Genomic DNA, 5,546 nt, shown 5'->3' on the forward strand with positions numbered 1-5,546 from the left:
AATCTGAAATAGGTAGTTTTATTTCTACATTTGCCCTTAACAAGTGTCTCTCTCTTTTTCTCACTTCCTTTGCAAAATGTACAAGGAAAGACACTCCATCACCACGCTTGCATTTAACAAACAAGCTCTTGAGTCAGATTGCCTGAGTTTAAATCCCAACTGTGCCACTTGCTATCTAGGTGATCTTCAGTGAGTTCTGTGCTCAGCTTTCTCATCTATAAAATGGGGATGATGATAATAGTGCCTGCTTTATAGGGTTATGTAAGGATGATATAAGATGCACAAAATCACTTATCCCAGGGCCTGGTGTATAGTAGTACTCAGTGAATGTTCACAGCTATTGTAAGCTGTGAAAGACATAGCTATTGGCGTCTTTGCTATATTTTATGGCATAGTGGTTATGAACGCAGAAATGGAGCCAGACCATCAGATTCCAATTTTGTCTCCACCTCTCACTATCCCTGTGACCTTGGCAAGTTATTTACTTCAGGCGCTTATCTCAATTTCCTCATCTGTACAATGGAGATAAAAATAGACTTATCTCAGAGGGTTATTAAGAGAACTCAAGTCGTCAATAATTGTAAAGCATTTAGGACAGTGCCTGAGTTATAACTGCTATCCAAATATTTGTGGAATAAGTACATGATTATTATTAAAGAATTAGTGACTTATTGTGTCCCCCCACCACCACCACCACCACCGACTTCTTGAAATACATTTTTTCAAAAGGCCCAAGGAGAGAGGAATCCTTATCCCAGAAGCCTAACACCAATAGACATAGGCAGAAGTAATATTGGAGCTTCCTACTGTGTGCCAAGTAGTGCCCTATAAGTGCCAGCTCTCTGCTAAACTTCTGGCTTCACAAGACTCAAACCCATTCCAGGCCTGCTGGGAAGGTCCCCTGAGTCCTGACAATATATAACAAAGGGGTAAGAGGGAGTGGAGCTCTCCACTGAAAACAGCTGACCCAGTGGACTGGCTGTTACCACTGAATCTATTTTCCAGCATCCTGCAAGTTGCTGACTTCAGCCTTTCCAGAGTAAAGCGCCGACCATGGTCAGAGACAGCACTAAGGCAAGCACGCAGCACAGCCATAAATCTGTAAGCCATATTATTTAAGAGACCTGACTTTCTTGTGTTGCGATATTAAAGCAAATCTGCCTCCTGCTCATAAATCAGCAGGGCTATTTCCGTCCTCAGCCACTCTGCTCAGCCATCTCGAGATGCACATAGCATACATTTCACTCACTTGGAAGGTGCAGGTTAAGAAAGTAAAAGAAGAAATGTATTTACTCTCTCCCAAATCTCTGTTCTCATGACCCTGACTCCACGCTCCTTTCCTGCCCTATGATCTGAGATTCCCAGCATCCTCTGGGGACCCCAAAACATACATCGACCCCAAAACATACTTCGACCCCTGGTATCGATACAGCGAGTCATCCTTCACAGTACTCTGAGTAAATACAGTGGGTGCTGTTAATCCTAGTTTGGAGACCATATAACAAAGATAGTAAGTGAATTTCCTGAGATCAGACAGATAGTAGTAGGGGAGCCTGAGCTAACTCCCAACTCCTGGTCCAGTGCTCTTTTTACAGCATTAAACCTCTCTTATCATGAATTTTTTTTTTTCGTATGCATAAAGCAAAGAAATGCAGGGACTCTCCTGGGGAAAAAAATTATCTCAGCTCAAAATTTTTAAATGAGCATTGATTGAGAGTCTTCTATGTGCCAGGTGCTTTCCAATACATCAGCAAATTTTATCACTGCACCAAACTTTTCCATGGCTTCTCATCATCCAAAATGACACCCAGGTTTTTAGCATAATATACAAGGGTTCTCACAATCTTGGCCTGTCTACCACTTTGGTTTCATCTCCCAACACAGATCACAACCCTCACTTTACCTTTCTGTCCTCCAGGAAGTCAGCTCTGACCCATTCGCACCCCCTGGCTGGGTTAAAGGCTCTTCTTCTGCAATTCTATAGCTCCTCTGACTGCAGTATTTTCCATACTACATTACCATGGTCTGTTTACTTGTCTGTCTCCTCTTCAGACTGTGAACTCTTTAAAGGCAGGAATATAACACAGTTCCAGGCAAAACAGTAAGTACTCAACAAGTATTCCCGGACTGAATCCTCACTACCAGCTTATTCAGTGAACACTGTTATTCCCATTTTGCAGCAGAGGAAATGGAAGCTCAGAAACACTGAATCACTGTTCACCATAAGTCCCTTAAGAGGATCCCCAGACAGGACTGGAACTCGGGCTTCCCACTTCTGTGCTATAGCCCATGTCCTCATTCCCTTACCCTCCCTGCTTTACTCAGTCTCAGATGCTTCAATCGACTTCTGCTTTTCTGGCCTGAGCTAATACACTGAGATAGCCCTGCCATTCAGTGCCATTGAGACCTAAAAGAGAAAATGTGTCCCTGACTTCTCACCCCTCTCCAGTCAGCATGCCTCAACCATCTCTCTAGAAAGAACCTTTTAACCAGGCTGACCAGGCCTGACCAGGCCCAATGAGTGAAAAACAGAGGGTAGAATATTTGCAGTAATTCACAAACATTAAGTACTTAGTACGTGCCAGGCATTTCCCAATAACTAGATCTACCAAAAATGAAAATAGATTGTTGGATTGGCCATGCCTGGATGGGGGTCCACTAAAGGCAGGATGAGAACCTGGCAGGAATGTTACAAGCAGAGACAGAAGCATTTGATGGAGGCAGAGGAGTGCTTAGGTGACTGCTAAGGTCCCAGAATTTGGAGTTCTGGGCCCATAGCCTTGGGTCCCTCTTTTTCCCACCCTCTCTATCCTAACCCCTCCCCAAGTCTTCTAAGCACAATAAAAAGCAAAGACTTTGGAAATGTAACTAAACTAATTTTGTGAAAGATTCTAAAATGTTCTTTAAGTATGGCTCTAAGTGATTTTGTTTCCAATACTTGCTGGCAGAAAAATATTACCCCTGCATTTCAATGCAGAAGAAATAAGCAGGCTGCATTTGGCCAAATTCATTTATTTAAGTTATTCCCTAAAATGAGTGTAATTTGGAAATCACTGGTATTATTTTCTCCCAGTGCAGGTTAACATCTTTTGCATGGCCTCTGGAAAGGACACTTCTTGCAAAGAGAGTTATTAGTTTTTTTTATTTAGAATGTACTATATGGGTGATTTGTCGGTGTAACAAAACTGAAATTTAAAGTGGTCTTTATTTGCTGAGAACTGCAGTTTTAAAAAAAAAAAGTAGATTTTAAATCTTTAAACTTTCAGAGATTAAGAGAGATTGGCCAGGGATTTATTTGTAGCAGGAATTTCTTTTTCTTATGCTTGTGCCTTTCCCAGCATCCATTCTTCTTTCATGCCTCCATCGACAATCATGTAATGTCAGTGCTACGGGAGGCCGTAGACAGCCATCCTTTAGAGCAGTGGTTTTCAGACTTCTTTTATGGCCAAATCCTTTATGCAAAGAAAATCTTTCTCCACTAGCAATACAACAGGGAAAACCAGAGCTGCTCTGGTTAGGGTCTCTTTCTCCCCTTACCTCTCCATCCTCATGCAAAGCTTCACAGGACCTCTGAGGAATGCACTTTGAAAACCAAGACCCCTTATTTTACAGTAAGAGAACTAAGGTCTGAGGGTGAGCAATGACTTACCCAAGGTCACTCAGCAAGCACGAGGCAGAGCAAGATTAGAACAGCGTCTCCTGACCCTACCTGTGCACCTCACACTAGCTCTAGCTGCTTCTTCCACTTGGCTTTGCCATTTTAACATACACCTATCAACCATATTTCAAGTTCCCATCTCTTGAGGGAAGGTTTTTAAGAGGGAGCCGAGTACAGGAACACAGCAAAAAATCACATTCATTCATGTCAATTTCAATCATCATGGTGACTCAGACCACTGGCTCTGGGCGGGGGTATCCTCAGGATGTGCCTGCCGCTCAGCAGCCATCCTCAGTCTCCAGCAAGGCTCGATGAGCTTGTCATTTCTAAGCAAGGCACGTTTTTCTGCGGTCCCCTTTCCAAAGAGCAAATGGTGACAGCGGCCCAGAATGCAGAGTCAGCAAAAGAGAAGCCACTGGCCTGCAAAGGCCCTGCAGAGATCCCACGCCCAGGCCCCTCTTCATTATAGCTAGAAGCCCAAGACTTTTTCCTGGGAACCAGGGCTCCCTGTGCCAGTCAACACCCACCTAAGGCCTTATGTCACAGCCCCTACCCCACACTGACTCCACATGGAACCAAGGACAATTTTTGTTTGCTTTTGTGTTTTTCTTTCTGAAGGAAGCATATTGTTACGTGAAACGTCTTTCATTTTGCTAAGGACCTTGATGAATTTAGGTCTGAATTTGGGGGTTAAGATTTAAGAGAATAGAACTCAACTTCACTGCATGAGGAAATGGGAAAAATTTGTTTTGTGTTATATTATTTTGTTTTATTTTGTTTGCTAGAGGTGAAAGAGTGGACAGGAAAGGGACAGAAGAGAGATGGGGGCATGGGGGCCTCGCCTCTTGGCAGAAGCCTGGAGTCGAATTTGTCAAACTAACTAAAGGGCTTTTAGAAGCAAAAATCCTTAACATGAAATTTTAAGTTATCTGTGTTAGAAGCAAAAATCCTTAACATGAAATTTTAAGTTATCTGTGTTTCTATAGTCAAAACCCTACCTATTCCTCCACTTTTAGGAAAGCCTTCTCTATACCCAAGTGCCTTGTTGTGGGGTAGCTTTCCTGGCAGAAATCAGGAGAAAGAGCTGCATTCATATCTCAGTGTGGTGGGGAACCAGGCACACCTGCAGGGCAGTGAGATTATCCATAAAGGGAGGTGACTAAATTAAAACTAGAGCTCAAAGCCAGAGGTGAGCAGGAGAACAGAAGACTCCAGGCAAACCTCCATCATCTCAAGGAGGGTTTAGTACTTGTACACTCTGCAAAATGGGCATCCGAATCTGTCTTGTTTCCATATTAATGGGTGGGAAGACACCATCTGATATCCAATTAATATATCTTCTAGCCAGAGCATCTAAAGTTGTAGAAACACAGATTTATTTTCCTTTTATTATTTTTGTTAAAATTATTGGGGTGACATTGATTAACAAAATAAAGTAAGTTTCAAGTGTATCATTCAACAGAAAGTCGTGGATATATATTGTATTGTGTGTTCACAAATGCAGTCATTGTGATGAAGTAACAGTCATTCCTTTAAGCTAGTAATATTTGTTAACTCTGACTGAAATCTAGACACACCGAGAGTAACTTTCTTTCTTTCTGTTTAGTGTATCTGTGCTTGCCTGATTTGCATACTATCAAAATCCTTCTCTAGTCCCAACTCCACGAGCTCTCACAGGGCCACACATGTTTAGTAAAGTCATGAGATCAAGGGAGAAGGATTGTCTTGCTCCAAAGCAAAAAGCGTAAAAGAGGCTCTTGGGATATTTCGTCTTTTGCTATTACTAATGATTAAGAACAACAGCAATGACAAACATTATCATTCTTTGAAAAAGATCATCTGAGCTATTGAAAAGTCCTAGAGACAGACACAGGTCACTGCTGAGTGC

Source organism: Pteropus vampyrus, unplaced genomic scaffold, assembly GCF_000151845.1.
Source record: "Pteropus vampyrus isolate Shadow unplaced genomic scaffold, Pvam_2.0 Scaffold151, whole genome shotgun sequence".
NCBI lineage: Eukaryota > Metazoa > Chordata > Mammalia > Chiroptera > Pteropodidae > Pteropus > Pteropus vampyrus.